The 13,096-nt window shown below is 43.6% G+C and overlaps 1 protein-coding gene across 2 annotated transcripts in view; it reads right to left on the bottom strand.

Annotated features, from left to right (window-relative positions):
• Window positions 1-12,853, bottom strand: part of LOC139539364 (protein Jade-3-like) — a 48,202-nt gene extending 35,349 nt beyond the window's left edge. For both annotated transcript variants that reach the window (XM_071342176.1, XM_071342175.1), the window contains exon 1: window positions 12,636-12,853. The gene's annotated coding sequence lies outside the window, so the exon portion shown is untranslated. The remainder of the gene's footprint in view (window positions 1-12,635) is intronic.
• Window positions 12,854-13,096: the final 243 nt, after the last annotated feature.

Raw genomic sequence — 13,096 nt, 5'->3', positions numbered from 1 at the left:
CTGGTTGGTAGATTCATATTCTCTCTGGCTGGTTGGTAGATTCATATTCTCTCTGGCTGGTTGGTAGATTCATATTCTCTCTGGCTGGTTGGTAGATTCATATTCTCTCTGGCTGGCTGGTAGATTCATATTCTCTCTGGCTGGTTGGTAGATTCATATTCTCTCTGGCTGGTTGGTAGATTCATATTCTCTCTGGCTGGTTGGTAGATTCATATTCTCTCTGGCTGGCTGGTAGATTCATATTCTCTCTGGCTGGCTGGTAGATTAATATTCTCTCTGGCTGGTTGGTAGATTCATATTTGCTCTGGCTGGTTGGTAGATTCATATTCTCTCTGGCTGGTTGGTAGATTCATATTCTCTCTGGCTGGTTGGTAGATTCATATTCTCTCTGGCTGGTTGGTAGATTCATATTCTCTCTGGCTGGCTGGTAGATTCATATTCTCTCTGGCTGGCTGGTAGATTCATATTCTCTCTGGCTGGTTGGTAGATTCATATTCTCTCTGGCTGGTTGGTAGATTCATATTCTCTCTGGCTGGCTGGTAGATTCATATTCTCTCTGGCTGGCTGGTAGATTCATATTCTCTCTGGCTGGTTGGTAGATTCATATTCTCTCTGGCTGCTAGAAGCTCCCTGGAGGAAACAGCAGCAACACACAGGCAGTCTACAGTAGCTGTGATACTGATGATCAGTCAGGTCCACACACAGCAGAGGTACTGTGCTGCTACTGCTAGTACTACTACTACTATTACTGCTGCTAGTACTATTACTGCTGCTAGTACTATTACTGCTGCTAATACTATTACTGCTGCTAATACTATTACTGCTGCTAATACTATTACTGCTGCTAGTACTATTACTGCTGCTAGTACTATTACTGCTGCTAATACTATTACTGCTGCTAATACTATTACTGCTGCTAGTACTATTACTGCTGCTAATACTATTACTGCTGCTAATACTATTACTGCTGCTGCTAGTACTATTACTGCTGCTAGTACTATTACTGCTGCTAGTACTATTACTGCTGCTAGTACTATTACTGCTGCTAGTACTATTACTGCTGCTAATACTATTACTGCTGCTAATACTATTACTGCTGCTAATACTATTACTGCTGCTAATACTATTACTGCTGCTAGTACTATTACTGCTGCTAGTACTATTACTGCTGCTAGTACTATTACTGCTGCTAGTACTGTTTCTAGTACTATTACTGCTGCTGGTACTATTATTATTACTACTACTACTACTGCTGCTGCTGCTGCTGGTACTATTACGGCTGCTAGTACTATTACTGCTACTAGTGCTGCTGCTCTGCTACTACTTGTGCTGCTACTACTACTAGTACTACTGCTACTACTAGTGCTGCTGCTCTGCTACTACTAGTGCTGCTAATCCTACTACTACTGCTACTTCTAGTGATGCTGCTGCTACTAGTACTACTACAAGTACTGCTACTACTAGTGCTGTTACTAGTACTACTACTAGTGCTGCTACTACTACAAGTACTGCTACAAGTACTACTAGTGCTGCTACTACTACTAGTGCTACTAGTGCTGCTACTACTAGTGCTGCTACTACTAGTGCTGCTACTACTACTAGTGCTGCTACTACTAGTGCTGCTACTACTAGTGCTGCTCCTACTACTAGTGCTACTAGTGCTACTACTACTAGTGCTGCTACTACTACTACTACTACTACTAGTGCTGCTGCTACTAGTGCTGCTGCTACTACTAGTGCTGCTACTACTACTAGTGCTGCTACTACTACTAGTACTGCTACTACTACTACTAGTGCTGCTACTACTACTAGTGCTGCTACTACTAGTGCTGCTACTACTAGTGCTGCTACTACTACTAGTGCTGCTACTACTACTAGTGCTGCTACTACTAGTGCTACTACTACTAGTGCTACTACTACTAGTGCTGCTACTAGTGCTGCTACTACTACTAGTGCTGCTACTACTACTAGTGCTGCTACTACTACTAGTGCTACTACTACTACTACTACTACTAGTGCTACTAGTGCTACTACTACTAGTGCTGCTACTACTACTAGTGCTGCTACTACTAGTGCTGCTACTACTACTAGTGCTGCTACTACTACTAGTGCTGCTACTACTACTGCTGCTACTACTACTGCTGCTACTACTACTAGTGCTGCTACTACTACTACTACTAGTGCTGCTACTACTACTAGTGCTGCTACTACTACTAGTGCTGCTACTACTACTAGTGCTGCTACTACTAGTGCTACTACTACTAGTGCTACTACTACTAGTGCTGCTACTAGTGCTGCTACTACTAGTGCTGCTACTAGTGCTGCTACTACTACTAGTGCTGCTACTACTAGTGCTGCTACTACTAGTGCTGCTACTACTACTAGTGCTGCTACTACTAGTGCTGCTACTACTAGTGCTGCTACTACTAGTGCTGCTACTACTAGTGCTGCTACTACTAGTGCTGCTACTACTAGTGCTGCTACTACTACTAGTGCTGCTACTACTACTAGTGCTACTACTACTAGTGCTGCTACTACTACTAGTGCTACTACTACTAGTGCTGCTACTACTAGTGCTGCTACTACTACTAGTGCTGCTACTACTACTAGTGCTGCTACTACTACTAGTGCTACTAGTGCTGCTACTACTACTAGTGCTGCTACTACTAGTGCTACTACTACTACTAGTGCTGCTACTACTACTAGTGCTGCTACTACTACTAGTGCTACTACTACTACTAGTGCTGCTACTACTACTAGTGCTGCTACTACTACTAGTGCTGCTACTACTACTAGTGCTGCTACTACTACTAGTGCTACTACTACTACTAGTGCTACTACTACTACTAGTGCTACTACTACTAGTGCTACTACTACTAGTGCTGCTACTACTACTAGTGCTGCTACTACTAGTGCTACTACTACTACTAGTGCTGCTACTACTACTAGTGCTGCTACTACTACTAGTGCTGCTACTACTACTAGTGCTGCTACTACTACTAGTGCTGCTACTACTACTAGTGCTGCTACTACTAGTGCTGCTACTACTAGTGCTGCTACTACTAGTGCTGCTACTACTAGTGCTGCTACTACTAGTGCTGCTACTACTACTAGTGCTACTACTACTAGTGCTGCTACTACTACTAGTGCTACTACTACTAGTGCTGCTACTACTAGTGCTGCTACTACTAGTGCTGCTACTACTACTAGTGCTGCTACTACTAGTGCTGCTACTACTACTAGTGCTGCTACTACTACTAGTGCTGCTACTACTACTAGTGCTACTACTACTTGTGCTGCTACTACTACTAGTGCTGCTACTACTACTAGTGCTGCTACTACTACTAGTGCTGCTACTACTACTAGTGCTGCTACTACTACTAGTGCTGCTACTACTACTAGTGCTACTACTACTACTAGTGCTACTACTACTACTAGTGCTGCTACTACTACTAGTGCTGCTACTACTAGTGCTGCTACTACTACTAGTGCTGCTACTACTAGTGCTACTACTACTACTAGTGCTGCTACTACTAGTGCTGCTACTACTACTAGTGCTGCTACTACTACTAGTGCTGCTACTACTACTAGTGCTGCTACTACTACTAGTGCTGCTACTACTACTAGTGCTGCTACTACTAGTGCTACTACTACTACTAGTGCTACTACTACTACTAGTGCTACTAGTGCTACTAGTGCTACTAGTGCTACTACTACTAGTGCTACTACTACTAGTGCTACTACTACTACTAGTGCTACTACTACTAGTGCTACTACTACTAGTGCTACTAGTGCTGCTACTACTAGTGCTACTACTACTACTAGTGCTGCTACTACTACTAGTGCTGCTACTACTACTAGTGCTGCTACTACTACTAGTGCTGCTACTACTACTAGTGCTACTACTACTACTAGTGCTACTACAAGTACTACTACAAGTACTACTAGCTGCTACTACTACTAGTGCTGCTACTACTAGTGCTGCTACTACTACTAGTGCTGCTACTACTACTAGTGCTGCTACTACTAGTGCTGCTACTACTAGTGCTGCTACTACTACTACTGCTGCTACTACTAGTGCTGCTACTACTAGTGCTGCTACTACTACTAGTGCTGCTACTACTAGTGCTACTACTACTAGTGCTACTAGCTACTACGTACTACTAGTGCTACTACTACTAGTGCTGCTACTACTACTAGTGCTGCTACTACTAGCTGTACTACTAGTGCTGCTACTACTACTAGTGCTGCTACTACTAGTGCTGCTACTACTACTAGTGCTGCTACTACTAGTGCTGCTACTACTACTAGTGCTGCTACTACTAGTGCTACTACTACTAGTGCTGCTACTACTAGTGCTGCTACTACTAGTGCTACTACTACTACTAGTGCTGCTACTACTAGTGCTGCTACTACTAGTGCTGCTACTACTAGTGCTGCTACTACTAGTGCTGCTACTACTACAAGTACTGCTACAAGTGCTACTAGTGCTGCTACTACTACTAGTGCTGCTACTACTACTAGTGCTGCTACTACTACTAGTGCTGCTACTACTACTAGTGCTGCTACTACTACTAGTGCTGCTACTACTACAAGTACTGCTACAAGTACTACTAGTGCTGCTAATCCTACTAGTGCTGCTACTTCTAGTGATGCTGCTGCTACTACTAGTGCTGCTACTAGTACTGCTACTACTAGTGCTGTTACTAGTACTGCTACTACTACAAGTACTGCTACAAGTACTACTAGTGCTGCTACTACTACTAGTGCTGCTACTACTAGTGCTGCTACTACTACTAGTGCTGCTACTACTACTAGTGCTGCTACTACTACTAGTGCTGCTACTACTACTAGTGCTGCTACTACTACTAGTGCTGCTACTACTACTAGTGCTGCTACTACTAGTGCTGCTACTACTAGTGCTACTACTACTACTAGTGCTACTAGTGCTGCTACTACTAGTGCTACTACTACTAGTGCTGCTACTACTAGTGCTGCTACTACTAGTGCTGCTACTACTAGTGCTGCTACTACTACTAGTGCTGCTACTACTACTAGTGCTGCTACTACTACTAGTGCTGCTACTACTACTAGTGCTGCTACTACTACTAGTGCTGCTACTACTACTAGTGCTGCTACTACTACTAGTGCTGCTACTACTACTAGTGCTGCTACTACTAGTGCTACTACTACTAGTGCTGCTACTACTACTAGTGCTGCTACTACTACTAGTGCTGCTACTACTAGTGCTGCTACTACTAGTGCTGCTACTACTAGTGCTGCTACTACTAGCTGCTACTACTGCTAGTGCTGCTACTACTACTAGTGCTGCTACTACTACTAGTGCTGCTACTACTACTAGTGCTGCTACTACTACTAGTGCTGCTACTACTACTAGTGCTGCTACTACTACTAGTGCTGCTACTACTACTAGTGCTGCTACTACTACTAGTGCTGCTACTACTACTAGTGCTGCTGCTACTACTAGTGCTGCTACTACTACTAGTGCTGCTACTACTACTAGTGCTGCTACTACTACTAGTGCTGCTACTACTACTAGTGCTGCTGCTACTACTAGTGCTGCTACTACTAGTGCTGCTACTACTAGTGCTGCTACTACTAGTGCTGCTACTACTACTAGTGCTGCTACTACTACTAGTGCTGCTACTACTACTAGTGCTACTACTACTAGTGCTACTACTACTAGTGCTGCTACTACTAGTGCTGCTACTACTACTAGTGCTGCTACTACTACTAGTGCTGCTACTACTACTAGTGCTGCTACTACTACTAGTGCTACTAGTGCTGCTACTACTAGTGCTGCTACTACTACTAGTGCTGCTACTACTACTAGTGCTGCTACTACTAGTGCTACTACTACTAGTGCTACTACTACTTGTGCTGCTACTACTACTAGTGCTGCTACTACTACTAGTGCTACTACTACTACTACTACTACTAGTGCTACTACTACTAGTGCTGCTACTACTACTAGTGCTGCTACTACTAGTGCTGCTACTACTACTAGTGCTGCTACTACTACTAGTGCTGCTACTACTAGTGCTACTACTACTAGTGCTGCTACTACTACTAGTGCTGCTACTACTACTAGTGCTGCTACTACTACTAGTGCTGCTACTACTACTAGTGCTGCTACTACTACTAGTGCTGCTACTACTACTAGTGCTGCTACTACTACTAGTGCTGCTACTACTACTAGTGCTGCTACTACTACTAGTGCTGCTACTACTACTAGTGCTGCTACTACTACTAGTGCTGCTACTACTACTAGTGCTACTACTACTAGTGCTGCTACTACTACTAGCACTACTAGTGCTGCTACTACTACTAGTGCTGCTACTACTACTAGTGCTGCTACTACTACTAGTGCTGCTACTACTACTAGTGCTACTACTACTAGTGCTACTACTACTAGTGCTGCTACTACTACTAGTGCTGCTACTACTACTAGTGCTGCTACTACTACTAGTGCTACTAGTGCTACTACTACTAGTGCTACTACTACTAGTGCTGCTACTACTACTAGTGCTACTAGTGCTACTACTACTAGTGCTACTACTACTTGTGCTGCTACTACTAGTGCTACTACTACTACTAGTGCTGCTACTACTACTAGTGCTGCTACTACTACTAGTGCTACTACTACTAGTGCTGCTACTACTAGTGCTGCTACTACTAGTGCTACTACTACTAGTGCTACTAGTGCTGCTACTACTACTAGTGCTGCTACTACTACTAGTGCTGCTACTACTACTAGTGCTGCTACTACTACTAGTGCTGCTACTACTACTAGTGCTGCTACTACTAGTGCTACTACTACTAGTGCTGCTACTACTAGTGCTGCTACTACTAGTGCTGCTACTACTAGTGCTGCTACTACTAGTGCTACTAGTGCTGCTACTACTAGTGCTGCTACTACTACTAGTGCTACTAGTGCTGCTACTACTACTGGTGCTGCTACTACTAGTGCTGCTACTACTACTAGTGCTACTAGTGCTGCTACTACTACTGGTGCTGCTACTACTACTAGTGCTGCTACTACTAGTGCTGCTACTACTAGTGCTACTAGTGCTGCTACTACTAGTGCTACTAGTGCTGCTACTACTACTGGTGCTGCTACTACTAGTGCTGCTACTACTACTAGTGCTACTAGTGCTGCTACTACTACTGGTGCTGCTACTACTACTAGTGCTGCTACTACTAGTGCTGCTACTACTAGTGCTACTAGTGCTACTACTACTAGTGCTACTAGTGCTGCTACTACTACTGGTGCTGCTACTACTAGTGCTGCTACTACTACTAGTGCTACTAGTGCTGCTACTACTACTGGTGCTGCTACTACTACTAGTGCTGCTACTACTAGTGCTGCTACTACTAGTGCTACTACTAGTGCTACTACTACTAGTGCTACTAGTGCTGCTACTACTACTAGTGCTGCTACTACTACTAGTGCTGCTACTACTACTAGTGCTGCTACTACTACTAGTGCTACTACTACTAGTGCTGCTACAAGTACTACTAGTGCTGCTACAAGTACTACTAGTGCTACTACTACTACTAGTGCTGCTACTACTACTAGTGCTGCTACTACTACTAGTGCTGCTACTACTAGTGCTGCTACTACTACTAGTGCTGCTACTACTAGTGCTACTACTACTAGTGCTACTACTACTAGTGCTGCTACTACTAGTGCTGCTACTACTAGTGCTGCTACTACTACTAGTGCTGCTACTACTAGTGCTGCTACTACTACTAGTGCTGCTACTACTAGTGCTGCTACTACTAGTGCTGCTACTACTACTAGTGCTGCTACTACTAGTGCTGCTACTACTACTAGTGCTGCTACTACTAGTGCTACTACTACTAGTGCTGCTACTACTAGTGCTGCTACTACTACTAGTGCTGCTACTACTACTAGTGCTGCTACTACTACTAGTGCTGCTACTACTAGTGCTACTACTACTAGTGCTACTACTACTACTACTGCTACAAGTACTACTAGTGCTGCTACTACTACTAGTGCTGCTACTACTAGTGCTACTACTACTAGTGCTGCTACTACTACTAGTGCTGCTACTACTACTAGTGCTGCTACTACTACTAGTGCTACTACTACTAGTGCTGCTACTACTAGTGCTACTACTACTAGTGCTACTACTACTAGTGCTACTACTACTAGTGCTACTACTACTAGTGCTACTACTACTAGTGCTGCTACTACTAGTGCTGCTACTACTAGTGCTGCTACTACTACTAGTGCTGCTACTACTACTAGTGCTACTACTACTAGTGCTGCTACTACTAGTGCTGCTACTACTACTAGTGCTGCTACTACTAGTGCTGCTACTACTGCTGACTACTAGTGCTACTACTACTAGTGCTGCTACTACTAGTGCTGCTACTACTTACAAGTACTGCTACAAGTACTACTAGTGCTGCTACTACTACTAGTGCTACTAGTGCTGCTACTACTACTAGTGCTGCTACTACTACTAGTGCTGCTACTACTACTAGTGCTGCTACTACTACTAGTGCTGCTACTACTACTAGTGCTGCTACTACTAGTGCTACTACTACTAGTGCTGCTACTACTACAAGTACTGCTACAAGTACTACTAGTGCTGCTACTACTACTAGTGCTGCTACTACTACTAGTGCTACTAGTGCTGCTACTACTACTAGTGCTACTAGTGCTGCTACTACTACTAGTGCTGCTACTACTACTAGTGCTGCTACTACTAGTGCTGCTACTACTAGTGCTGCTACTACTACAAGTACTGCTACAAGTACTACTAGTGCTGCTACTACTACTAGTGCTGCTACTACTACTAGTGCTACTAGTGCTGCTACTACTACTAGTGCTGCTACTACTACTACTAGTGCTGCTACTACTACTAGTGCTACTAGTGCTGCTACTACTACTAGTGCTGCTACTACTACTAGTGCTGCTACTACTACTAGTGCTGCTACTACTACTACTAGTGCTGCTACTACTACTACTAGTGCTGCTACTACTACTACTAGTGCTGCTACTACTACTACTAGTGCTACTAGTGCTGCTACTACTACTAGTGCTGCTACTACTACTAGTGCTGCTACTACTACTAGTGCTGCTACTACTAGTGCTGCTACTACTAGTGCTGCTACTACTAGTGCTGCTACTACTAGTGCTGCTACTACTACTAGTGCTGCTACTACTAGTGCTACTACTACTAGTGCTACTACTACTAGTGCTACTACTACTAGTGCTGCTACTACTAGTGCTGCTACTACTACTAGTGCTGCTACTACTAGTGCTGCTACTACTACTAGTGCTGCTACTACTAGTGCTACTACTACTAGTGCTGCTACTACTAGTGCTGCTACTACTACTAGTGCTGCTACTACTAGTGCTGCTACTACTACAAGTACTGCTACAAGTACTACTAGTGCTGCTACTACTACTAGTGCTACTAGTGCTGCTACTACTACTAGTGCTGCTACTACTAGTGCTACTACTACTAGTGCTGCTACTACTAGTGCTGCTACTACTAGTGCTGCTACTACTAGTGCTGCTACTACTACAAGTACTGCTACAAGTACTACTAGTGCTGCTACTACTACTAGTGCTACTAGTGCTGCTACTACTACTAGTGCTGCTACTACTACTAGTGCTGCTACTACTACTAGTGCTGCTACTACTACTAGTGCTGCTACTACTAGTGCTGCCACTACTACAAGTACTGCTACAAGTACTACTAGTGCTGCTACTACTACTAGTGCTGCTACTACTAGTGCTACTACTACTAGTGCTGCTACTACTACTAGTGCTGCTACTACTACTAGTGCTGCTACTACTAGTGCTGCTACTACTACAAGTACTGCTACAAGTACTACTAGTGCTGCTACTACTACTAGTGCTGCTACTACTAGTGCTACTACTACTAGTGCTGCTACTACTACAAGTACTGCTACAAGTACTACTAGTGCTGCTACTACTACTAGTGCTGCTACTACTACTAGTGCTACTAGTGCTGCTACTACTACTAGTGCTGCTACTACTACTAGTGCTGCTACTACTAGTGCTGCTACTACTAGTGCTGCTACTACTACAAGTACTGCTACAAGTACTACTAGTGCTGCTACTACTACTAGTGCTGCTACTACTACTAGTGCTACTAGTGCTGCTACTACTACTAGTGCTGCTACTACTACTACTAGTGCTGCTACTACTACTAGTGCTACTAGTGCTGCTACTACTACTAGTGCTGCTACTACTACTAGTGCTGCTACTACTACTAGTGCTGCTACTACTACTAGTGCTGCTACTACTACTAGTGCTGCTACTACTACTAGTGCTGCTAGTGCTACTAGTGCTGCTACTACTACTAGTGCTGCTACTACTACTAGTGCTGCTACTACTACTACTAGTGCTGCTACTACTACTAGTGCTACTAGTGCTGCTACTACTACTAGTGCTGCTACTACTACTAGTGCTGCTACTACTACTAGTGCTGCTGCTACTACTAGTGCTGCTACTACTAGTGCTGCTACTACTACTAGTGCTGCTACTACTAGTGCTGCTACTACTAGTGCTGCTACTACTAGTGCTGCTACTACTAGTGCTGCTACTACTAGTGCTGCTACTACAAGTACTGCTACAAGTACTACTAGTGCTGCTACTACTAGTGCTACTACTAGTGCTGCTACTACTAGTGCTGCTGCTACTACTACTACTACTACTAGTGCTGCTACTACTACTAGTGCTGCTACTACTACTAGTGCTGCTACTACTACTAGTGCTGCTACTACTACTAGTGCTGCTACTACTAGTGCTACTACTAGTGCTGCTACTACTACTAGTGCTGCTACTACTAGTGCTACTACTACTAGTGCTGCTACTACTAGTGCTGCTACTACTACTACTACTACTAGTGCTGCTACTACTACTAGTGCTGCTACTACTACTAGTGCTACTAGTGCTGCTACTACTACTAGTGCTGCTACTACTACTACTAGTGCTGCTACTACTACTAGTGCTACTAGTGCTGCTACTACTACTAGTGCTGCTACTACTACTAGTGCTGCTACTACTACTAGTGCTGCTACTACTACTACTAGTGCTGCTACTACTACTAGTGCTACTAGTGCTGCTACTACTACTAGTGCTGCTACTACTACTACTAGTGCTGCTACTACTACTAGTGCTGCTACTACTACTAGTGCTGCTACTACTAGTGCTGCTACTACTAGTGCTGCTACTACTAGTGCTGCTACTACTAGTACTGCTACAAGTACTACTAGTGCTGCTACTACTAGTGCTACTACTACTACTACTACTACTAGTGCTACTACTACTACTACTACTAGTGCTACTACTGTTGCTGCTGCTACTACCCGCACTCTTCATATTTTACAGAAGTCAGGGGTAGTTCCATAAGGATCAATGGAACATTTAAGGGCCATTTGCCATATCAATATCCTTAAAATTCCACAGTAAAAATGTCTGATGCTGTTGTAAGTTATATACACACACTGGACCCACTCCTGTTTGTATACTGCTCCAACAGCTCCACAGATGCAGAGGGAGGTGTTCAGTGTACAAGGTCGGCAAACAGAGATTCAGTATTACATTAAGAGCAAAAAAGTTATGTTACACATTCAGTATACTTATTAGGCTACATTATTGGAAAATGATTACATTATACATGCGAAAGTTTACATTAGTAGCTACTATTACATTTAGTGATGGGAGGAATTGGATAGTTACATATCGGGATATTAGTTGATATATCGTATGCTTTGACAATCACAATATTATTTTTACTCTACATTTCCAATGTTGAACTACCGTAGCCAATTAAACTCAACGATTTACGCTGGAGTTGAACCGTGACTAGTGTGGGCGACCTGGACTTCCAACGTCATGGGTTTTTTACTTATTAAAAACTACTGGTGTCTTCAGCACCCAAACAATAGCCCACAATTACACACAATTGTGGGGTTATTATTTGGGTGCTTAAACCTGTAGATAAAATGTTTTTATTTATAAAAACGTTAATTTTATGTGACATTGTTAATCCCAGTCAGCTCACACCAGTCGCTCACACTAGTCGCGTAAATCGTTGAATTGGCTATAACTACCCCAACCTCTCACTCAATAATAGTCATGATATAAAAACATGCATATTGCCTCATGGTGGCGTTTCCTCTGAGGGTCATATGTGCAACAATGGTCCACCATTACAAAACACACATGTAGACTGGGACCAAATCCCGACGGCCTTGGCGCCAAACTCGAGCCTCGCTGCATGCTGGGGAATACAACACTTTAGTCTGAAATCAAACAACTGCGCCTCCACCATTCTGGCTGTTTGCTATGCTAAAAATATCACTTCATTCAGTGGTCAACGCCATTTTCCCAAGGACTAAATTAATTGAGACGTGAACAGGTTCCAGTATGGATGTGACCGAGCACCACATTCGTCATTTTAGCGTCATACGAGGCTGAAGTCGTTGTGTGAGAGTGCCGGAGGAAGGTAGCAGGCCACAGTCTGGCTTGTAGGCTACATACTGGGCAAGCCTTGGCACACTGAGACCGCACAGGACACAAGCAGATTGTTCAGCGACCTTACCTTGGATCCGCGGTAAATTATGCAGTTTATTGCGATTCGTGAATGCTTTCACCAAATTCCTCACATTAAAACGGCACTCTTAGTAAAACTATTTTTTTCTGTATTATTTCTGCTTCCCACACTGAATATTTCCCAGGGCTAGCTGCAATCTCTCCTCACCAACACACAACAGCCCTATTGAATACCACCAAAGATCTGTAGAAGGAAACCAAGATACACCACAGCCCGTCGTTTCAAATGGGAACGAATGAGTCATAGTGGGCAGAGCCAAGCACGAGCTAGCTAGATCCTATTGGCGCGTTCTAACCAACATTTGCATATTTCCGTTAGGGTACGCCTACTCTGTGGAGTGCGCGTGTGTAATAATTCGCCTTTGCACTCCTAAACAATGCATTTTTTCCCGTAACTTTGGCAAAGACTAAAGTCTACAAAAAGTAGTCCACTCTGTTCGTCACATATTT

Source organism: Salvelinus alpinus, chromosome 15 (assembly GCF_045679555.1).
Source record: "Salvelinus alpinus chromosome 15, SLU_Salpinus.1, whole genome shotgun sequence".
In the NCBI taxonomy this organism is placed as follows: domain Eukaryota; kingdom Metazoa; phylum Chordata; class Actinopteri; order Salmoniformes; family Salmonidae; genus Salvelinus; species Salvelinus alpinus.
Note: the sequence above shows the minus strand (reverse complement) of the source record. Positions and strands in the feature narration are given on the sequence as shown.